The sequence below is a fragment of the Enhydra lutris genome, unplaced genomic scaffold (assembly GCF_002288905.1).
Source record: "Enhydra lutris kenyoni isolate GAN:26980312 unplaced genomic scaffold, ASM228890v2 scaffoldscaffold9, whole genome shotgun sequence".
In the NCBI taxonomy this organism is placed as follows: Eukaryota; Metazoa; Chordata; class Mammalia; order Carnivora; family Mustelidae; genus Enhydra; species Enhydra lutris.
In genome coordinates, this window is record NW_019154093.1 from 55563950 (window position 1) to 55589544 (window position 25595).

Below are 25595 nucleotides of genomic sequence, written 5' to 3' on the forward strand. Positions count from 1 at the left end.
TGCCTTTGTGAGACAGAGAGCTTGTAGACTTGGTCATCTTTACCTGTGCCTCCAGAGTAAAATAAATGTTTAGATAACTGTAGAAACACAACCCAAAAAGTGTATATTTAATCTCTTGCTTCAGAATTAAGGCTTTGGACGTACCAGAAAGAACTTGATAGCCCATAGGGCTCCTAGTATGTAGAAATGATCGGTGGCCACAGAGTCTCCAAAATTGGGAGATCCTGTTTGTAATCATGTCTGTATGTGAAAGGATTTCATAAAGTATTCTAATGCTTTAATTTTATGACGATAGAAACATTCTCATAACAATACACCTTTGCTATAATTGTAGGCCAGGCAAAATCCTGTTTATATTCCAAAGATAATTCCCAGTCTCTATGCACAAAAGCACTATTTATCCCTCAATAATTTGTAGTAAATGCTAGAAAAAGTTCTCTAGCACCTACAAACATTAGTCTTCATGTCTTATCCAGTGCCAAAAATCAAAGATTTCACCTGTCATTTTCATTAAATTCCAATAAAAATTATAACAGAAAGTTTAGGGGACCTCAGCAAATTTAGCATATGGAAGAATAAAAGTTTGTGAGTGCCAAAAATTCTTTCTTTGTGTATAGAAGAGAGGACTCTGCCTGTTAGAAATTAAGATGTAGTATGTATTTTTAAAACACATGGTACTCACATCAAAAACTAATGATGTACTGTATGGTGACTAACATAACATAATAATATTTTTTTTTAAATCACGTGGTGGGCACCTGGGTGGCTCAGTGGGTTAAGCCTCTGCCTTTGGCTCGGGTCATGATCTCAGGGTCCTGGGATTGAGTCCCTCATTGGGCTCTCTGCTCAGCAGAGAGCCTGCTTCCCCCCTCTCTCTGTCTGCCTTTCTGCCAACTTGTGATTTCTCTCCGTGTGTGTCAAATAAATAAATAAAAATCTAAAAAAAAAAAAAAAGCATGTGGTACTCCTATAGGGACAAATAGACCAATGGGCCTGAATATCAAGTTCAGAAATAGGTCCCTGTGCATATGGAAACTTGCCTTGTGATGGATATTGTCCCACAGATAAGTGGAGAAAGGATTTGTGGCTTGTGAGATGGTATTAAGAAAAGTAGTCATTGGATGGGAAATAACTAAGTTGGATCTCTACCTCATATCATACACAAAGGTGAGTTTGAAAGCTTTAAGGAACTAAGAGTAGAAAGGAATGTGTAAAGATAATAGAAGAAAACATAGGAGAGCATCTTTGTTAGCTTGGGGTGGGGAGGAAATTTTTAATAAGACCCCAAAGTCATATACCATAGGAGGAAAATTGTTGAGTTTCTTGTTATCAAAAGAACTTATTAAAATACAAGTGATTGGGCAAAGATAGTTATAGCATCAATAACTAACCTATCTATAGTATCTGAGTATTTCTAGCATATAAGTCAAAGGTAAAGTTAAGAAACAGATGCGGATTTGGAGAAAAAATTTGAAATATCTAACCCCAACAAAGAAATAGCATTTAGAACATTCAGGGAACACCAGTATATTAACAAATAACAACAACAAAAAGCTAGTTAATCCAAAAAAAGAAAAAGGAAAAAAGAAAGAAATGAGCAAAGAATTTATATCCATATGAATATGTGTGTATTATACAATTTATAATTATCATCTATCGACAGGAGAAACCTAAAAACCAGCAAGTGTATAAACTTGTGCTCAACTCCACTGGTGCTCAAAGAAATTCAGAAATAAATGGTAGTGGGACACCTGGATGATTCAGTCAGTTAAGTGTCTCCCTTTGGCTCAGGTTATGATCCCAGGGTCAAGGGAAACTATCAAGGAAATGGATTTTCCTGTGACCATCCAGAGGGTACCAACACCTGGATTTTAGCCCCAAAGGACCCATTTCAGACTTCTGACTTGCAGAATTAGAAGAAAATAAATTCATGTAAAATAAATTTAAAGCCACCAACTTCATGGTGATTTGTTATAGCAGCAATAGGAAACTAATTCAGTTAGAAATATTTCAGATGCACTTTAAGATCCATAGAGCTGTCAGACAAGTAGTAGATATGTTTCCAACAAGTTTAGCAACTAGTTAATACTGGATGTGGAACCAGTAGCTGGATCTCCTGGTGCTTCAGTGCTAGGCTATTTCCACAACATCTTTCAGTTGACATGCCTAAGTGTCTGGAGTAATAGCAGCATGGAACATGGAGTCAAATTAAATGCAGACCTTAAAAGTGTGTGACTTGTTTCTAAGAGAGCACAAGTTTAAACATTAGACTCAGAGACAAAATATTCCCCATGGTTATGTTACAGAGACTAGCCCAAGATACAAAAAGAAATGTTTCTGTGCTTAAAGTCCAAACTTGGTTATACATGAAGTCGTGCAGTTCAGGTTGGACTCAAGTGCTCCAGCAATGCCATCTGCACATGTATGTAGATTCTTAATAAAAATCACTCTCACAAGATGAGGACAGGTACAAATAATGCTATTATGGAGATTACTGTAATATTGTAAAAAGAAAAGAAAAAGGTGGTTGGAGTTGAAATCAGAATTAGGTTCAACTCCCAACTCTGCTATTAGCTCTGTGACTTGGGTAAATTGGTTCACCTCTCTGGGTCTCAGATTCCTTCTCCATGCAAGGACCCACACAGTCCATTACAGCTCTTCCAAGCTAGAATATTCAGTGCTTTCTCAGGAAACTGAGCCAGGCTGGGGCCAGAGAGAGGAGCCCTCATGTTCAGCCGGTTCCTCCTAAGAGCCTGGTGCTGTGCTCTGCACTTCACCTTAGTCCTGTTGGTCCGTATTCATAGCTCCACACTGTCATGGTATTATACACATTTCACCATAAAGGAAACAGAGACCCAGAGAGTTCAAGTAACATACTCAAATTCATGCAGCAATGTTAGAACCAATTGTGTCTGACCTGCAGTGTGGTGGTCCACCACACCATGCTATCTCTCATCTCCTCCCCAAAGGTATATAATGAAACTAACACACATTTTTCAGGATGCAGATAGACATTTCCAAACCCATCTGTTCATTCGCTCCTAGCTGCAATCCTCTGACAGAACCAGGGAAAGTGAGGAAACCAGCTTAGATGGTTTTAAGAAACTTGTCCGATGTCACAGAGCTAGGAAATGGCAGACATGGCAGGCCTTGGATTCGAGTTTCTCTTACATATTGCTCCTTTCATGATGCCCCACTAAAGGGCCCTTGAGTAAGTCACTTAATATCTCTGAACTTCAGTTCCTATTACTGTAAGATCTCAATTATAATACCTGTCCCCAAAGCCATCCTGAGGATTACAGAAGTCTGAGAAAGTATTTTACAAGCTCTTAAGAATATACAAACAACAGGAGTGTTTCAGCTTCCCCTGAGTAGTGTTCATTTCTGTCATCTGGTTTAGCCCTTCTTTCTTGAAAGTTCAGACAGAACGATCATGACACATCAGGAAATAAATACCTCTATAAAATATAATTCTGTTATGCCTAGCACAAGCTGCAGACTCAGTAAACATGCATGGGATGGCAAAACCAAAACCAAGGGTATCAGAAAAATTATTTTGTAGGACAGATCACACAAAGTAGTTTTTCCTACCATCTTGGTAAATGAAGATACTGTGTGGTTAGCAGACACATCATTAACCACAAAGAGCCATGTTGTCATGGCAAACCAGTTCAATCTTCAAGTTCCTACAACATGATTGTACTCATCATATGGACTCACCTGAGACATAGCTGGATTTTTTAATGAGATTGACTTGGTTCTTGTTAACCATTACATTTTCTTTCAGAATAATTGTGTTAATGTTTTTGTAAGTAAAGAGGCACCTTCTTTTGCTTTGTCTTAAGCAATGGATATATAATCCATGAAAGGAGAAGAATGTGGGCCAGAGAAAGAAAGGCTATAAAGAGGGTTCTTCACAATGATAAATGTTTATTTCATGACAAAGTTATAATATTTCCATGATTTTATGAGTAATAGAGCCTCATAATCAATCCTCAAACAAATGTCAAGTTGTTGAAATCACAGACTGTATATTTGGCTACAAGAAATTAAGCTAGTAATAAAAAAAAGGTAACTAGAAAAATATTCGTGTATTTTAAATAACCTGTAGGTCAAAAGAAGTAACAGTGAGGATGAGAAATTGTTTTGGACACTTCTTTAAATGACAATGTTATACATCCTTAATTTGAGTGACAGTCTCTGGGGTTATTCTTTGCTATCTAAATAAAATGCATATTTCTGTTCAGTTGGGAAAATACAGCATGGTACTTTCAGATCAAGTGTAATTCCCTGCCTTAGTGAAAACAATTCTGAGAATCAGGATTGAATCTTCATTTGCTTAATGTTAATAACATCCCATAATGTCTCAAGTTAGTTCTTGTTAGCTAGAAGCTAGGTGTTTAAATGTTAGGTGTGTGTGTATATATACACATACACATATGCTATACATATATACATACCTATTTTTTGAGGCGGGGAAGAGAGCACACATGTGCAGGAGGAGGAGCAGATGGGCAAAGAATCTCAAGCAGGCTTCTTGCTGGGATATGGCGGCAGGGGTATTTCGATCTCACATGACCTGAACCAAAGTCGAGTCAGTCACCTAACTGACTGAGCCACCCAAGCACCCCTAGGTTTATATTTTTAAATAACAATGGAAGAAAAAAATAGATAAAAATCACTTTTTTCTAGTTTTGTATCATGTGTGTCAATCCCTGAAGTGGAGAAAGGTCTCTAATGTGATTTTCTGTATGCCTGATTACATGAGTTTATTCTCTTGGAAGGTAGCAGCCATATAAAAAAGTTCAACCACCATATTAGAGAGCCACTTGGATGGATAGGTGGGTGCATGGAAGAATGGGTAGATGAATGGGTAGATAGACAGAGAGATGATACGTAGACCAATAAATAGATAGATAGACCCATGTATATATAGAGAAACACTGGGTAACAGATTTTGAAAGAAAAATAGAAACCCAGCCAATCTCCAGCTGATTCAGCCTCCCCAGGTGAGGCACCAGACTTTCAGGTAAAGCTTGTAAATGTTCCATTTTCAATTGAACCACCCCAGCCAACCCCATATGAACAAAGAGAAGCCATCCCCACTGAACTGTGCCCCAAATGCAGAGTCATGAGAAAATGAATAGTTGTTACTGCCTGTTGTTTTAGTTACTTCTTGCTGTGTAACAAACCACCCCAAATTATAAGCAATATGTAACTGAAATACTTAGAAAATTGATTCATATTATATTTTACATTGAGCAACAGAAACAAAAGTTATGAATGTAAATGGCTGGCTCCGTTTTTTAATCAAGCTGAAGCTAAATAACAAATTCTTATTACTTGCAGCTTAATGGAGACTGTGAATCTTTTGTTAATATAATGCCTGTAGTGATTTATTTTTGATGTTCAAATTTGGAAATAGCAGGGCTCCAGGCAAACATCCCATCTACCTCTTAAGGCAAATATAACAGATTTTGAAAGGTTAAGACAAAAATCCTGAGTCTTTTGAGAGATATGATTAAGAAACTGGGATGTCCAAACAAATTATAAATAGAAAGTATTCTTCCCAAAGTCTTTTTCAGTTTATTTAGTTTAAAACAGTGTAAATTAAATTTAATGAAGCTGCAGAGTTTGAAAAGGAGAATAAAAGAGTTTAAAAGATGTCAGAAATCATTTTACAATAGCTGGAGACAAAGTCAATTTTTTTTTTTTAATTCCTGCCAAGCTAGGAAAGATATTGATGAATGAGCTCCAGAGCTCATCCTCAAAGTAGGCACTAGTTTTAGTCCCTCCTCCACTGAAGCTCAACAAGAACTCTAAAGAGAGCAGTATTTTCTCAGATGGGATTTCAGATCCCAATCTGTCTTCACTGGTCATCTCATGACATCGGAGATGGCCAGAACCCAGACAAAACCAAAGGCTAGGCAAGGTTTCTGGGTATTAGGAAATAATGTGGATGACTGAAAAGTGGACTCAGAACAGCTCTCTGGAAATTCTGGAGGTAAATGCCCTCTGTCTGGCACTTGTGTCATTGTGTTTATCACCAAATTTGATGGTTGATGAAGGGGACTGAGGGCCCCGTCCTATCTCAGTAAGTCACATGCATCCCTATCAATGCTTCGAGGCCAGCCCAGGGGGACAGGATCGCTCACCAAGGTGAGTAGTTGCCCTTCCCTGCTAGATGCCCCAAAAGAGATGTCTCCATTGGTAGAAAGGTATTCAGGAAATCTTTCTAAATTATATTAAGTGACAAGGAAGTTTACATGCCAGAAAATCTAGTTACAGAGTAATCTAACAAACTTAAACTATATCATGAATTTAAGAAATAATCAGTAGATGCTCCAGGCTCTGAGCTAGAGTAAACATATTAAGAGTAAGAACTCTCTAATATATAAGTAAATCAAAGTAACTAATTCACAAATTGTTTAAACTTCTAGCTATAAAACTAGTTTTTCGTTAAGACTCTCAATCACTGTAATCAGCTCAAGAAGTGTTGTTGCTGACCAACTACTCTGATGCAAAACAGAGTAATAGTACATTTAATTTTTCCTAAATCCTATTTATTTTATTTCTAATAGTGAAAATATCCATAGGATTCAAAATTCAAATGGGTGTAGTGTTCAGAGTCAAATTCCTATCCTGTCTCCCCACCACCTTGTTCCCTTGCCTTGAGTGTCTGGTATGTCTTCCAAAGACATTTGATGCCTTTAAAGGCATATGTTTTCCCCTTCCCACATGTTTTAAAACTATAAGTGGCCACTTTATATTTGTATATTGTTTTGCAGTACACATCAAGATAAATTATGTTTTTAAGCCTCAAAACTCCCTGAGGTAGGCATTCATTCTACACAAGTAAAGATCCTGAGAAAACATTTAAACACTTACCCAAGGCAGAGATGGCACATAAACATAGCTCTTCCTATTCCCATCAACTTTCCCTTCATGGCACTCCCGCATCCTTATTAATTCATTCATTGCTCCATTTATTTATTTATTTATTTAGTAGGCTCCCTGCCACTATTTATTTATTTATTTAATAGGCTCCCTGCCCAACATAGGGCTTGAACTCATGACCCTGAGATCAAGAGTCCCAAGCTCTACCAACGGAGCCAGTCCACAAATAATATATATTTGCCATTCAGCAAATATATATTAAGTTCCCATTATATGTAAAATATTATCTTAGATGTTTTGGAGTGTATGTATTTGGGTGAGATAATTTCTTCTTCCTAAGAGCTTAAATTGTACAGTGACAATAAAAGATAGAATGTTATAGTGTAGTTTTACAACTATACAAATTAATATTAAAGTCCTAAAGAGAAAGCAACTATTTTGCCTTGAGATATCAAAAAAGGTTTCATGGTAGAAATGGCATTTGTGTCAAGCTTTGAAGAACAAGAAGAACAGAAATAACACAAACATACCCGTACAAATAAAATGCATGTATGTACAAAGTGTTCTAAGCACGCCAGAGGCCTTTAGCTATATAAATAAAGAATTTTCCATAGAAGCAAAACGTGAAACCTTCCAAAATTCATTAATTTGTTCACATCATCTTCTTTTATTCAAAATTAGAATTGTATGTTTACTTATAAAGATGTATTACTTTATGCAGAGTATAGCATATTGTGGACAATAAGTGAAAGAATAAAGCACACTAGACTTATCTTCCACATCTAGCAATAACAAAGGAATCAAATCCATCCTTCCCCATAGAAAAACTAAAAGAAGTAGGAAAAAAGTATCCAAACGTGTGTCTCAGGGCATCAAAGCATAAAAAAGTAAAGAAAAATTAGGTGGCCAAATTCTGGAAGAAGAAACCGAGATGCTTGAACCAAGCAGTTGGGGCTGCTTTTCTCCTAGGGATACCTGCCAACTCCAGCCATGACAAGTGAAAGGCTGAGAAGCTGGGCCAGGATGTAAACAAATTCACATGGTTAGCAGGAATTAGGGTTAGGGACCTGCCAAGGATTGAAGATCCTGATAACCCACTAGCTTTTTACTGGAATCTCAAAAGACCCTGCAGTACAAATAAGGTATTATCTGGAAGGCACATGCCCTTCCAGGATGGATGTGCAACTCCAAATACATGAATTGTGATTACATATCTGGGTTTGCAAACATTAATCCTCTCTAGAAGACTATAATAACATCATCCTAAACATCTAACAATCTCTATAATCTTATAACACAATTTTCAATGACCAATACTCAATCAAAAGTTACAAGCCATATGATGAGGCAAGTCAAAGAAACACCAAACAAGAAAAATAAGTCCACAGGTGATACAAATAACGAATGACCAATTATGTATTTTTTATAAGTTATAGTTAACATGGTTAAAGAAATTTCTTAAAAGTTTGAGTTTTCCAAGAACTAGAAACCTTTTTTGTTTTTTTAAGGATCTCAAAAGAAGGAGGAAATTCTGCCAGATGATACAACATGGATGAACCCTGAAGACACCATGCTGAATGAAATAAACCAGTCACAAAGGAACAAATATTCTGAGTTTCCACTTATACAAGCTAAATACAGTAGTCAAAACCAGAGACAGAAAATGGAATGGTGGTTTCCCAGGGCCAGGGGAAGACAGAATAAGGAGTCATTGTTTAATGGGTATGAGTTTCAGTTTGGGAACTTGTCAAAGTCCTAGAAGTGGATGGTGGTGATCACAGCACAACAGTGTGAATGTACTTCATGCCAATGAACTGTATGCATGAATAATGATTAAAATGGTAAATTGTATGTTGTGTATATTTTGCCACAATAAAAACTATTATAAGGAGAAAAAAGAATCACATGGAAATTATAGAATTAAAAAAAATAAAATCACTGAAATTAAGAACTCAGTGGATGAATTGGGGAAAGATTAGAATGCCCTATATTACTGCTGAAGACAGATTTGTGGTAATGACAATAGATCATAAAAAAAAAAAAAAAAAGCCAGAATAGGAAGGAGGAAGCAAGATGGCAGAGGAGTAGCAGACTGAAACAGCATTAGGTCCCAGAAGTTCAGCTAAATAGTTATCAAATCATTCCAAACACCTATAATCTCAACAGGAGATAGAAGAGAAGAAGAGCAGCAATTTTAGGAACAGAAAATCGGCCACTTTCTGGAAGGTAGGACATGCAGAGAAGTGAATCCGAAATGATGGGAAGATAGACTGTGAGGGGAGGTGCCAGATCCTGGCAAGTGGTGGAGCAGCGGAGCACAAAATCAGAACTTTTAGAAGTCCACTCCACTGAGGGACATTTCTCCAGAGGCTAAGTGGGGGTGGAACCCTCACAGGGACAGTGTGATCCCAGGACCTGCAGTGTCACAGAAAGACCAAGCATGTCTGAGCGTGGCAGAGCACCCAGATATCAGAGTGGGGAAGGTGGCTACAGAGATGGAGCTGGAGCTGAGGAGGGGCTCTCAGCTTGGGGTTACCTTAAGCCATGATCCAAGGCACAGTTGGGCTACTGTTCTTTCAGCAGGGACCCAACAAGTGGCAGATCTGGGGAGACCCCTTCCTTTCTCCTCTGGGAAGAGCAGCATGGGAGCAGGCAGCAGGAATCTACTGGGTATGGAGACTCCAAATGGCACCATGTGCCAGAGATAGAAACATTCAGTCACAGGCCAGGTGAGCATGGAGCACAGCCAAAGACCAGGGAGACAGGAGAGATTGACTGCTTTTCTCTGAGGTGCACTGAGGAGTGGGGCCCCAAGCTCTCGGCTCCTCTGGGCTGGAGATTGGGAGGCCACCATTTCTATTCCCATCCTCCAAAGCTGTACAGAAAGTGTTCAGGGAACAAAAACTCCTAGGAGAGAACCTGAGGAGATTACTTAGCCTGGCTCCTGGCAAAGGTGGTGCAATTCTGCCTCAGACAAAGACATTTGAGAATTACTGCAACATGCCCCTTCCCCAAAAGATCAGCAAGAACATCCAGCCAAGACCAAGTTCACTAATCAACAAGAAATGTGAACTCCAGAGCTAGGGGAAAACAACGCATAGAATTCATGGCATTTTTCCCATCATATTTTAATCTCGCAAAGTGAAATTTTTTTTATTTTATTTTTTCCTATTCTATTTTTTAAACTTTCCCTCTTTCCTCTTTTAATGTTTTTCTATTTTATCTTAACAATACTTTTTAAAAAATATATTTTTAAATTTTCATTGTTATAGTCATATTTTATCTGTTTATTGTATTTAACCTTATTTTTTGTATACATATAGGTATTTTTCTTTAAAATTTTGAGATACAGTTTCTTCTAATAGATCAAAATATAACCTAAATCTAGCACATGGCTTTGTTCTACTCTCCAGTCTGATCACATTCTCTATTCTTTTGTTTTTTCTTCTTTTTTCAACCAACTTATCAATTCCTTTTTTAGAAACTTTTTAAAATTTTCATCTTTTCAGTCATATTCCATCCCTTCATTGTATTTACCCATATTTTTGTATATATATAAGTTTTTCTTTCTTTAAAATTTTGGGAGGTAGATTTTTCTAAGAGACCAGAATACAGCCAAAATGAAGTGGGTGGCTCTGTTCTGTTCACCAGTCTAATATATATATATATATTTTTTGTTGTTGTTGTTGTTGTTGTTAATTTTTTATTTTCCCCTCTTTCTTCTTGGTTTTGGGCCTCTTCTGATTTGGTTAACATATATTTTTCTGGGTTTTTTTCCACCCTTTTAGTATTTTATTCTCTCACTCTTATATTCATATCTGGATAAAATGACAAGGCGGAAAAAGTCACCACAATGAAAAAAAAAGGCAGTACCAACAGCTAGGGACCTAATCAATATGGACATTGGCAATATGTCAGAACTAGAGTTCAGAACAACAACTAACTGAGCTTTAAAAAGGCATGTAAGATTTTCTGAAGAAATAAAGATTTCTGAAGAAATAAAAGGACTAAAGTCTAACCAAGTTGAAATTTAAAAAGCTATTAATGAGGTGCAATAAAAAATGGAGTCTCTTACTGCTAGGATAAATGAGACAGAAGAGAGAATTAGTGATATAGAAGACCAAATGACAGAGAATAAAGAAACTGAGCAAAAGAGAGACAACTACTGAACCATGAGGGGAGCATTCAAGAGATAAATACTATAAGATGAAGCAATATTAGAATAACTGAGATCCCAGAAGAAGAAGAAAGAGGGAGAGGGGGCAGAAGCTCTATTTAAGTGAATTATAGTAGACAATTTCCCTAATATGGCAAAGGGAACAAGCACTAAAATCCAGGAGGTAGAGAGAACTCCCCTAAAAAATCAATAAAAATAGGTCCACACTCCATCATCTAATAGTAAAACTTGCAAGTCTTAGTGACAAAGAAAATCCTGAAAGAAGCTCAGGACAAGAAGTCTGTAATATATTATAGTAGGAATATTTGACGAGCAGACTTATCCACAGAGACCTGGCAGTCCAGAAAGAACTGGCAAGATATATTCAGAGCACTAAATGAGAAAAATATGCAGCCAAGAATACTATATCCAGCTAGGCTATCATTGAAAATAGAAGGAGAGATAAAAAGCTTCCAAGACAAACAAAAATTTAAAAAATTTGCAAACACCAAACCAGCCCTTCAGGAAATATTGAAAGAGGTCCTCTAAGCAAAGAGAGAGCCTAAAAGTAGTAGACCAGAAAGGAACAGAGAGAATATAGAGTAGCATTCAACTTACAGGCAATACAATGGTACTAAATTCATATCTTTCAGTAGTTACCCTGAATGCAAATGAGCTAAATGCCCCAATCAAGAGACACAGGGTATCAGCATGGATAGAAAAACAAGACCCATTGATATGCTGTCTACAAGAAACTCGTTTTAAACCCAAAGACACCTCCAGATTTAAAGTGAGGAGCTGGAAAACAATTTACCATGCTAATGGACATCAAAAGAAAGCTGGGGTGGCAATCCTTACATCAGATAAATTAGATTTTAAGCCAAAGACTATAATGATAGATGATGAGAGAGATGAGGAAGGACACTATATAATACTTAAAGGGTCTGTCCAACAAGAAGATCTAACAATTTTTAATATCTATGCCCCTAACATGGGAGCAGCCAAGTATATAAACCACTTAATAACAAAATCAAAGAAACACATCAACAATAATACAATAATAGTAGGATCTTTAACAGCCCCACTCACCGAAATGGACAGATGATCCAGGCAAAAGATCAATAAGGAAATAAATGATACACTGGACCAGATGGACATCACAAACATATTCAGAACATTCCATCCCAAAGCAACAGAATACACATTCTTCTCTAGTGAACATGGAACATTCTCCAGAATAGATCACATCCTGGGTCACAAATCAGGTCTCAACTGATACCAAAAGACTGGGATCATTCCCTGCATATTTTCAGACCAAAATGTTCTGAAGCTAGAACTCAATCAGAAGAGGAAAGCTGGAAAAAACTCAAATACACAGAGACTAAAGAGCATCCTACTAAAGAATGAATGGGTCAACCAGGAAATTAAATTTTAAAAATTAAAAAATTTAAAAAAATAAAATTCATGGAAACAAATGAAAATGAAAACACAACTGTTCAAAATCTTCAGGACACAGAAAATGCAGTCCTGAGAGAAAGGCAATACAAGACGTTCTCAATAAACAAGAAAGGTCTCAAGTACACAACCTAACCCTATACCTAAAGATGCTAGAGAAAGAACAGCAAAGAAAGCCTAAACCCAGGAGGGGAAGAGAAATAATAAAGTTCAGAGCAGAAATCGATGAAATAGAAACCGAAAGAACAGTAGAACCAATCAATGAAACTAGGCGTTCATTCTTTGAAAGAATTAATAAGATTGATAAACCCCTGGCCAGACTTATCAAAAAGAGAAAGGACCCAAATAAATAAAATCATGAATGACAGAGGAGAGATCACAACCAACACCAAAGAAATAACAAAAAAATGTAAGAATATATTATGAGAAACTATACGCCAGCAAATTTGACATTCTGGAAGAAATGGATGCATTCCTAGAGAAATATAAACTACCACAACAGAACCAGGAAGAAAGAGAAAGCCTGAACAGACCCATAACCAGCAAGGACATTGAAACAGTCATCAAAAATCTCCCAACAAACAAGAGCCCAGGGCCAGACGGCTTCCCAGGGGAATTCTACCAAACATTAAAAGAAGAATTAATCCCTATTCTCTTGAAACTGTTCCAAAAAATAGAAATGGACAGGAAATCTTCCAACTCATTTTATAAGGCCAGAATTACCTTGATCTCCAAACCAGACAAAGACCCCACCAAAAAGGAGAATTACATACAAATACCCTTGATGAACACAGATACGAAAATTCTCACCAAAATACCAGCCAATATGATCCAACAGTACATTAAAAGGATTAATCACTGCGACCAAGTGGGATTTATTCCTGGGCTGCAATGTTGGTTCACCACCTGCTAATCAATCAGTTTGATTCAATACATTAATAGAAGAAAGAACAAGAACCATACAATACTCTCAATAGATGCCAAAAAAGCATTTGGCAAAGTACAGCATCCTTTTTTGATCAAAACTCTTCAAAATGTAGGGATAGAGGGCATATAGCTCAATATCATCAAAGCCATCTATGAAAAACCCACAGCCAATTTCATTCTCAATGGGGGAAACTGAGAGCTTTTCACCTAAGGTCAAGAACACGACAGGGATATCCACTATCACCACTGCTATTCAACATAGTACTAGAAGTCCTAGCCTTGGCAATCAGACAATAAAAAGAAATAAAATGCATCCGAATCAGCAAAGAAGAAGGCAAACTCTCACTCTTTGCAGAGGATATGATACTTTATGTGGAAAGCCCAAAAGACTCCACTCCAAATGTACTAGAACTCATACAGGAATTCAATAATGGGTCAGGATATAAAATCAATGCACAGAAATCAGTTGCATTTCTATACACCAACAGCAAGACAGAAGAAAGAGAAATTAAAGAGTCGATCCCATTTACAATTGCCCCCAAAACCATAAGACACCTAGGAATAAACTTAACCAAAGAGGCAAAGAATGTGTACTCAGAAAACTATAAAGTACTCATGAAAGAAATGGAGGAAGACACAAAGAAATGGAAAAACATTTCATGTTCATGGATTGGAAGAACAAATATTGTGAAAATGTCTATGCTACCTAAAGCAATCTACACATTTAATGCAATCCCTATCAAGATACCATCAGTGTTTTCATAGAAATGGAAAAAATAATCCTAAAATTATATGGAACCAGAAAAGACTCCAAATAGCCAAAGGAATGTTGAAGAAGAAAACCAAAGTTGGTGACATCACAATTCCAGACTTCAAGCCCTATTACAAAGCTGTCATCATCAAGACAGTATGGTACTGGCACAAAAACAGACACATCGATCAGTGGAACAGAATAGAGAGCCCAGAAATGGACCCTCAACTGTATGGTCAACTAATCTTTGACAAAGCAGGAAAGAATCTCCAATGGAAAAAAGACAGTCTCTTCAACAAATGGTGTTGGGAAAACTGGACAGCCACATGCAGAAGAATGAAACTGGATCATTTCCTTACACCACACACAAAAATAGACCCAAAATTGATGAATGACCTGAGGCTCTACTCCATGCAATCCCAAAATGATCTTGCTTTCAACAGCAGATGGAGATATCTATATAGATATTCAAGTCAATTTTTTTCCAATTTTTTCTTCAGAATGCATAATGGATTTATGTGTACATAAATAGTTGTCCTGTGAAAGGTTAACCTTATGTTTTAACAACTAAAATATTCCATTGTGCTGAACAAATTGTTTTTGTTTTGTTTTGTTTTGTTTTCTGCAATTGGCTACTATAATGTTTTTCAGAGTTTTTTTTTTTTTTTTTAAACACTATCATGTCCAAATCCTCCTTGTGTCTTGGCTTTTCTAGTTGGCCCATGTTTTTACCTTTGATCCTAAGAGTCTTCCTCTTCTCTCTCTAGAATTTAGAGATGTCTGCTTTATCCTTAAAATCCAATTTAATTAAATTCAAAACTCCTGTATTGAGTTAGGAACTGTGTTCAGCTCTGAGGCCAAGTAGGATAACAGTCCCCTATGAGTTTCCCTTGGAAGTGGACAAAAGAATATGAAAGGAGGCAAGGAAACAAATAATTAGGATAAGTTAGAGATGTAGCAGTTAGAAAAATATTTGCTTTGTGTGACTAAAGGATGACAGTGCTACTGCTCTACATAAGCAAGGTTTCATGTTTATGTGCTACCAATAACCATCTGATTGTCTTATATAAAGCCATAACTATAAATCTATATAATATCCCCAAACTTAATTTCATTATGAGTTAAATTGTTTCCTTATTTTCTCCAAGTATTACAGCTTGAAATATATCATTTGATTGCTTAACTGATTCCTAAGAGTACAACATACTTTAATAAATGGCTCAAGAACTACTTTTATGGTCCTTTTTTGAAGCAAGACTATGAAATCACCTCTCTTCAGTGACTGAAAGTTCTGAGAAAGCATTGCAGATGAATTAGAAACCCCATACATGTATCATAGTTTCCATATATGTATCATAGTTTCCTAAGAGAGATCACACTGAAAATGGGGATCAGCTGGTACATTTAATTTTGGAAAACCTCAGATAATATTGATATTGACAAAAGTTGGAGATACCTGTGTGTGTGTGTGTGTGTGTGTGCATGTGTGTGTGTATTTATATATATGGAAAACATGAGAGTGAGAGTCTTAAATTATTATTCCTTATGTGGTTTATTGTGGTGGCTGTTGTTCGGTCTTCACAGTATCTTATTTTCAAAATACCATTCTGGTTCTTATTTTCTTAGCTATTAAAATATTATTTTGAGGTATATGTGGCTTTAGGATGATTGACTCACTGAACTAGCTATATGGTCTTGGATATACTGTTTAATTTCCCTGGTAATACTGAAACATGTTGTCCTGTTCCTGATCATGGGCAAGGTGATCTATATTTCAGCCTTAATTATGTTATCAGCCATAGCTTTTGGTTTCAATTTTGTTTTTAAAATTTAATTTATGAGGTTGAAAAAATTTACTAGTATTCTTAATTTGCTGAGCAATTTTATCATGAATGTATGTTGCATTTTCTCAAGTGTGTTATCCACATCTTTTGCAGTTAGCGTGTAATATTTCTCCTTTAATTTTAATGGAATAGATTAAATATGAAGAAGGATTTTTTTATGTTGACAACTTTAACTGACTTTAGGATTATTTTGTTCAACTAGCTTCTTTAAGATTTTTTGTTAAGTCGTCTCATTACCCAATATGGGGTTTGAACTCACATCAAGTCACAGGCTCTACCCACTGAACCAGCTTGGCATCCCTCCACTAATGTGGAAGTTTATATCCTAGATTGGACCCTTTTTCCTTTTTCTTTATTGCATATAATGCTATAAATCTAAGCACTGATTAGCTTATGAGACAACTTTTAGTAAGTTGTGTTTTCCTCAATTATTTTTGAGGACTTTTTATTTTCAGACCCATGATCCATTAGAAATTGTATAATCTTCAAGCATGTGGAGATTTTCTAGATTTATACTACTTAGTGACTTAGATACTACCGTAGTACAGAACAAATTCTGTACAAATTCCCTTCTAACAAAATGTGACCTGATTTGTGGCTCAGCATCTGGCTTTTATCTGAGTATTTCCAGTATGTTTGAGGTAAATGTGTATTTTACCAATATTCACTGTGATGTTATATAATATCAATTAAGTAAAAAATGGTACAGCTCTTCCAATCTGCTATATATTTACTGATTTCCTTTACCTAATTAAAGACTGGAGGAAGGATATTAATGAGGCCAACTACTAATTTATGAAGAGGTTTTTTAGTTTTGTTTTTTTGAGATTGTTGTATTTACCATATATTTATTCTTCCAGGCATTGCTATCTATTCAGAATTAGTTTTCTATATGGCATCTTTTCTCTTCAGTCTAAAGAAATTCTTTTAACAGACTTTATTTAGCAGGTCTGCTGGAGATAAATTCTTGCACATTTTGTCTGAAATGTATGTACTCATTGATCTTTATCTACTATTTACAGTTCTCTTGAAAGCCCCCCAAAATAAATCTTAATGCCTAATATGATTTTTTTTATTGTAGCATTTCCATTTAGTGCTTTTGAAAACTTCCGTCTCTTTATTGAAAAGCATTATTTATACTCTCAGATTGCTTACTTCTCTAAATTATTTAACATGTTAATCATAATTACCTTAATCCATTTCTGATAATTCCAACATTCTGGAATTCCAACATCTGAACATTTCTGGGACTGATAGCATTATTATGACAGTAATATGTTTTCATATTTCTTAATATTTCATTAAATGTGAGGGACTTTGTATTAAAAAAATTGATAAAAATTGTTTCCCATAAAAATGAGACTGTTTCATCTGCCAAGTTACTCATCGGGGATTGAAGGATAGAGTGCCTGATGCATTGTGTAAGGTTCAGCCACCTGTTAACTTTCTCCTGTTCTGACTCTACCAGGCCCCTTGCTTTCCCTTGACAACAAGTGACCCTTACTTTTCCTGCCTCAACTCCAGGACAGTCATTTTCCATGTTTAAATTTCAGCTCTTTTCCTCTTAACAGCATTTAGGGAGGTTTCTCCCTCCTCTCACTTCTCTGTTAAAGGTTAAATCCACCATGGATCTCATCTAGCAGGGGAGTTGTTGCTTTTCTGTATTCACAGGGTTCATATTCCCATGTCTATTTTTTTTTTTTAAGATTTTATTTATTTGACAGATAGAGATCACAAGTAGGCAGAGAGGCAGGCAGAGAGAGAGGGGGAAGCGATGCGGGGCTGGATCCCAGGACCTTGGGATCATGACCTGAGCTGAAGGCAGAGGCTTTAACCCACTGAGCCACCCAGGTGCCCCCCCCATGTCTATTTTCTAATGATATAAAATAACTATGATTTTGAGGATTATTTGTCTTGAAATAATTACTGGGTCTCAAGTGACATTCTTTAGTGATTCTTTACTAGCCTGGTGCTATTTTAAAATGGCACGTAGAGATCTGGTCTTAAATTAGTTGTGCTTGAAACTACTGTGAAAATCAGTATATCAGTACTTGTGCTAAAATACCCAGTGTGGGTATTTTAGTCACCCCTAACTATGTCCTCAAAATTATAGTTTCCTTGAGCAAACTGTTCGGAATGGAAGAAGAAAAAGGAAAATGTCATGTAACATGTATACTGAGAAATACAGGTTTATGTTTTCTAAGGAATCAGGCAGTAAGTCTTCCTAACTGAGTCTAATAGACACTGAAAAAAATACAGAGTTGATAAGTTTGGGGCCACTCCATATAAACATTCATTCCTCCTATTAGAGTAAAAATGAGAATGAGTCATCTTATAGGAGGTCATTGAGTGGGCAATTCTTTTATCTTGCCAAATACGTATTAATCAAATTATTCTGAGTGTATACTATGCAAATCAAAAAAGGGACAATCATCAAAAAACAACAACAAGCATATAAAGGACATCATGGTGTATCTGCTTGACCAGTAAAAACACCTGTCAATCTGAAAAAAGGGAGCCAGGCCATACTTCAGAAAAGAGAGTTGATTAATAATCAGAAGACCACTTATTTTGGTGAAGTCCCATTGTTTTATTTTTACTCTTCTTTCCCTTGCCTCAGGAGACAAATCTAGAAAGAAGTTGCTATAGCCAATGTCAGAGTTTACTTCCTGAGTACTCCTATAGTACTTCCATAGTTCTCCTATGTTTTGTATCTCCCATTTATGTTTTCAACCCATTTTGAATTTATTTTTATGTATGTTATAAGAAAATGGCCCACTTTCATTCCTTTGCATGTCATTATCAAGTACATTGTTAAAATATAAGCTTCTGCACAGTGAAGGAAACAACAAACTAAAAGCAAATTACAGAATAGGATAAGATATTTGCAAGTGACATATTTGATGAAGGGTTAGTAACCAAAATATATAAAGAACTTAAACTCAAAACCCCCAAATGAATAATTTAATTAAAAAATGAGCAGGAGACATGAACAGCTCTTTTTCCAAAGAAGACGTACAAATGGCCAACAGGCACATGAAAAGATACTCAACATCACTGGTGATTAAGTATATATAAAACTATGATCAGTTATCAACTCAAAACTGTCAGAATGACCAACATCAAGAACAGATGAAGTAACAGGTGTTGGCAAGTATATGGAGAAAGGGAAACCCTCTTGCATTGTTGGTGGGAGTGTAAAATGGTGGGGCAACTCTGGAAAACAGTATGGAGTTTGGTCAAAAAGTTAAAAATAGAACTATCGTACAATTCAGCAATTTTACTACTAAGTATTTACCCAAAGAATCCAAAAATAGCAATGCAAAGGGATACGTGGAGCATTATCTCCAAAAGCCAAATCACAGAAACAGTCCAATTGTCTGTCCATTGATGAATGGATGAAGGAGTGGTGTGTGTGTGTAATTTCATTATTTTTATGGCTGAGTAATATACAGTGGAATATTCCACTGTATATTACTCAGCCATAAAAAATGCAGTCTTCCCCTTCACAGTGATGTGGATGGAACTAAAATACGTAATGCTAAATAAAATAAGACAGTCAGAATAAGACAAAAACCATGTGATTTCAGTCATGTGTAGAATTTAAAAATCAAGTGAGCAAAAGGAAAGGAGACAGAGAAAGACCAAGAGAGAGACTCTTAACTATAGAGAAAAATGGATGGTTGCAAGTGGGGATGGGTGAAATAGGTGATGAGGATTAAGGAGGGAACTTGTCATGATGAGCACAGAGTATCTTACAGAAGTGTTGAATCACTATATTTTACACCTGCAACTAATATTACACTGTATGTTAAATAGCTGGAATTTAAATAAAAACTTAAATTCATTTTTAAGTTACCCTTTTAAGTTCATAGTAGAACACAAATTCATGAAATTCAAACAAAAATTCATAAGGTAAGAACAGAGATGAGAGGAAAAGAATGTAAGATAAAAAGTGAGTGAATAAAGCAAAATTTATTTAGCAATAAAATAATGTATTAACATAGTTATTGTAAATGAGGAAATGAGCTTTAAAAAATAAAGACAGTAACCATTGAAAATAGTGAGGAATAAATACATGGTTGTCAAGGTGGTAATATTTCCAGAATGAGAGGTTTTTGAGGATAAATAATAGAACAATTGGAACAGGCAAATGTAAACAGTGATTTTGAGATGAATGTAAGGATTTAAAACAGTTTTTGATTTTTTTGTAATTACAGTCTTACTGTATTTGAGAACATTTTTAACAACCACAGAAAGAATAAAGTAAGAATTATTCTTATCATGCAGAAATAATCATGGTTTTCAAGTACAAGATTCTACAAAATTGTCACCATATCAAATTTATATTTTCAAATGGAAATTACTCTAATTTTATAATCAACATAGTAAACACTGAATTGACATAGTAAACACTATGTTCAGTGTTAACTGAATCAACATAGTAAACACTATTGTGTTCACTATTCAGAACCTAAAACAATAGCTTCGATATAGTACTTGTTACTAAGCATTTATAAATGAAGTTTTTGTTTAAAAGACTTTTATTTATAAAAGAAAAAAGGAAAACACACTGTAATCACACTGCAGCTATACTCAGTGTTAATTTTTGATCTATATCTTCCCAGACTATTGTTTATCATAAATGTGTATGTATATTTAGAATGGCACTATACGTACACTAAAATGCATATTGAATATGATTTGAATATATTCCTCAATCCTTCGTAGCACAATATTTCAGAGATTCTCAAAGCCCAATTGCCAGATTGAAAGAGGGGATGTTTAGCATCAAACTGTGGTGGAGTTCAAATATTTGAGGAGCTAAACAAGAACCAGTGAATGGCTTACCCATCATCCTCTGATCTTGCGCATGCTTGAAGATGAAATCTGTTGTTTCACTAATATAAAATCTTTATCCCCCTAGGGGAAAACGTGAATATGAGTGTCCTCCAGCAACTCTGAGTTACATATAAAAATGTTTGTTTTCTTTCTTTTATTTGCTTTCTTTCAAAGTTTATTTCTTTGAAAAATGGTTTGCTTTCTATTTAGCCCATGTGGTGTCATAAGAAAATTCACTTTTGGGGTGCCTGGGTGGCTCAGTGGGTTAAGCTTCTGCCTTCGGCTCAGGTCATGATCTCAGGGTCCTGAGATCAAGGCCTGAATTGGGCTCTCTGCTCAGTGGGAAGTTGTCTTCCCCCTCTCTCTCTGTCTGCCTCTCTGCTTACTTGTGATCTCTCTCTCTGTCAAATAAATAACAAAAAATCTTAAAAAAGAAAAAAAAACTCACTTTTTTAGATAACAATATTTACCTTGCCTATTTTAGAAAAGTGTAGAAGAATATGGTAAAATGCTATATTTGAAAATACATTAGAATGTAATTCATTGTAGAATAATGATTATCAGTTACAAGAAAGAATCCTTCTAACATTCTCCGTAAAATATGGCATACACAGCTTCATCGGACACAGACCTGTTTTACTGCTCTCCTAGTGAAATCTGTGTAGCATTCATAAAATGTTATAATAAATATTTTTTATGCTAAAAAATAATTCTTAAGCTCACAATCCATATAATATGTAAAACATCTGATGATAATATAGTGCCTGATTTAATCTAATTTGAATCATAGCCTTATGATCCAATACAGTGTGCATTTCTGGCAGGTGCTCTACAAATGGCAGTGCAATCTGAGGCCAGTAGATATATTAGATCCTTGATTTACTAATGTACATTTTATAGTTAGAGGATTCATATCTCAACTCTGCTTAAATAAAAATAGCCATACTGGTAGTAGTAAGAAATGTTTCTTATTTAAGTGTAAATCAAAGTAGGAGGTAAAATGAAGTGGTAATCATTTCACCTCTTTTTTCAGCACATTGTCTTTCAAGACAATGGAAAAATGAATTGCAGGAAGTACTGGAATGGTTTTATATGTAATTTATCTCAATGCAGATTTAATGCTAGGTGGCTGAACTGATAGATGCATGCAATAGAATACAGTCAACACCAACATGTATGTTTCTTTGTGCATCTTGACAGAGAGTGAATGAAAAGATCGAATTGGGAAAGTATCAAGTTCCATTAATAAAGATTTTGAACAGGGGCACCTGGGTGGCTCAGTGGGTTAAGCCTCTGCCTTCGGCTCAGGTCATGATCTCAGGGTCCTGGGATCGAGCCCCGCATCGGGCTCTCTGCTCAGCGGTGAGCCTGCTTCTCCCTCTCTCTGCCTGCCTCTCTGCCTACTTGTGATCTCTCTCTCTCTCTGTCAAATAAATAAATAAAATCTTAAAAAAAAATAAATAAAGATTTTGAACATACACAGAGCAATAGATATTTTAATGAGAAAACATGGAGGGGCACCTGGGTGGCTCAGTGGTTTAAGCCTCTGCCTTCAGCTCAGGTCATGGTCTCAAGGTCCTGGGATTGAGCCCCGCATCGGGCTCTCCGCTCAGCGGGGAGCCTGCTTCCCCCTCTCTCTCTGCCTGCCTCTCTGCCTACTGTGACCTACCTCTCTCTCTCTCTCTCTCTCTCTCTGTCAAATAAATTAATAATTTAAAAAAAAAAAGAAAAAACATGGAAAAGTATAAACCACTTGAATAAGAATTATAAACACCAATTTCAATATTGTTTATAGTTGAATTTAGAAAGAAGTATTTAACCTGTATCTATGAAACATAAACATGTAAGATAAGTCTCCTAGGGTGCTCATGGAGAAAGAAGTAATGTACTGGTATTTAAAATTTAAACCTAGTTCAATTGTAGGTAGTAACTTAAAACTTTTCTCTGTCAACAAAGAATGATTTGGGCTATTTTCTGAGTATTTGCACCATCTAAAATTTTCTTAAAAAAAAAAAAGTTTAACAGGGCACATAGTATTTTATCTAAATTAATGAAATTATGTGGTACCAGAGAAGTGACTTTCATCTGTTTTTTTTTATAAAGTATTACTCAGAGCAATTCTATTAAATATTTTCTACCCATTTTTGTAGCATTATATTTTTGCTAGAAATATTTCTAGAAACATACACTTTAGTCTATTAGGCCCAATGATAGCGACACTTAAAAAAATTACAATTGTTGGGGTGCCTGGGTGGCTCAATGGGTTAGGTCATGATCCCAGGGTCCTGGGATCGAGCCCCGCATTGGGCTCTCTGCTCAGCAGGGAGCCTGCTTCCTCCTCTCTCTCTGCCTGCCTCTCTGCCTACTTGTGATCTGTCAAATAAATAAAATCTTTAAAAAATGCTTAAAAATATTTTAAAAAATTACAATTGTTAGGTTTATTTGAAATTATTATCAAAATAATAAAAGTGTTTAGACTTTTACTTTTTTTTTAATTTTTTTTGTTTATCTGACAGAGAGAGGGAGATCACAAGTAGGCAGAGAGGCAGGCAGCGAAAGAAGGGGAAGCAGGCTCCCTGCTGAGCAGAGAGCCCAACATGGGACTCGATCCCAGGACCCTGAGATCATGACCTGAGCCGAAGGCAGAGGCTTAACCCACTGAGCCACTCAGGCGCCCCTAGACTTTTACTTTTAAACACAAATCTTGTTGAACTCAAGATCAGTCAATTAAGCGATTGACTTCCACTCTGTTCATGATCTCCAGGTCCTGGGATCCAGCTCCTTGCTCAATGAGGAGTCTGTTTCTCCTCCTCCCTCTCCCTCTGTGCGCTTGCTTGCTTGCTCTCTCTCAAATACATAAATAAATCTTTAAAAAAAACCAACCAAACAAAAAAACCAAGCCAATACCTTCTGTGAGGTGGTCTCATGATCCCTAAAAATGCAAGGACATAAATCTCAGGTTAGGAAAACCTAAAAGCTAGTTCTTACATTTTTAGTGCTGTTACATCATGTGTGTGTGATGCAAATTAAAGTCATACAAAAATACCTGCTGTATGTAAATACATACATACATAATACATAATATGTATGTACACATACATAAATGTATGTATGTAAAATTATATGTACATAATAGGCATGATACCTAAATATCATGGTTAACTCTACTGAGAGATAAAAAATGAGAACGTCTCCTATATATAAAATACTTATTGATCAACAGGCCACAGATTTGAAATTTCAACAGTAAAATATTTTTCATTTGTGTTAAAGGGCATTTTCCAAAACTTTCACCAAAACCAATTTACTGTTACCCAGTCTCCCCCAACATAGTAATATATTAATAACTAATGAAAATTACCATGTATTAATTTATTTTAATCTAGTTTTATTTAGCAAGTGCTTGATGGGTGAATGGTATACTGTGTAAGACACAGTGTCTGATAAATGTGCCAAGGTCATAGTCAGAGAACAAATGCTGTACTGATAACAAAAAAAGGATTGCAAAGAAGCGTCTGTCAGGAGCTGAGATTTATACCCAAGCTTTGTTTTGAGAAACAGGATGAACACACTAGGGTATACTTTCTGTCCATACAACATACACATGTGCATGCACATGTTCACACATGTGCTTATGTGTGTGTACACCTACTTTTGATATTTCTTAAAATCATCTAAAATTCTATATACATAAGCCAGTTAAATTCAGCAGGGGATAAACTTTTGTATATGTTTATCAATATATACATCTAGCCTATTAACATCTGAACTCTAATAATTATACGGCCACTAAATGTTATCATACTAACTAAAACCACTTTTTTTCAAAGATTTTATTTATTTATTTGACAGACAGAGATCACAAATAGGCAGAGAGGTGGGCAGAGAGGGAGGAAGGGAAGCAGACTCCCTGCGAAGCAAAGAGCCGATGTGGGGCTCTATCCCAGGACCCTGAGATCATGACCTGAGCCATAGGCAGAGGCTTTCACCCACTGAGCCACCCAGGCACCCCATAAATAAAACCACTTTCTGATGAAGGCATAATATTCCATTGTATATATGGACCACATCTTCTTTATCCATTCATCTGTTGAAGGGCATCTTGGCTCTATCTACAGTTTGGTGATTGTGGTTATTGTTGCTATGAACATGGGGTACATATGGCCCTTCTTTTCACTACATCTGTATCTTTGAGGTAAATACCCAGTAGTGCAATTGCAGGGCCATAGGGTAGCTCTATTTTTTAATTTCTTAAGGAATTTCCATACTGTTTTCCAAAGCGGCTGCACCAACTTGCATTCCCACCAACAGTGTAAGAGGGTTTCTCTTTCTCCACATCTTCTCCAACACTTGCTGTTTCCTATCTTGTTAATCTTTGCCATTCTAACTGGTGTAAGGTGATATCTTAATGTGGTTTTGATTTGAATCTCCCTGATGGCTAATGATGATAAACATTTTTTCATGTGTCTGTTAGCGGTTTGTATGTCTTTTGGAGAAGTGTCTGTTCATGTCTTCTGCCCATTTTCTGACATGATTATCTGTTTTTTGAGTGTTGAGTTTGAGTTCTTTATAGATCTTGGATATCAGCCCTTTGTCTCTAGTGTCATTTGTGAATATTTTCTCCCATTCCGTGGGTTGCCTCTTTGTTTTGTTGACTATTTCCTTTGCTGTGCAGAAGCTTTTGATCTTGATGAAGTCCCAAAAGTTCATTTTTGCTTTGTTT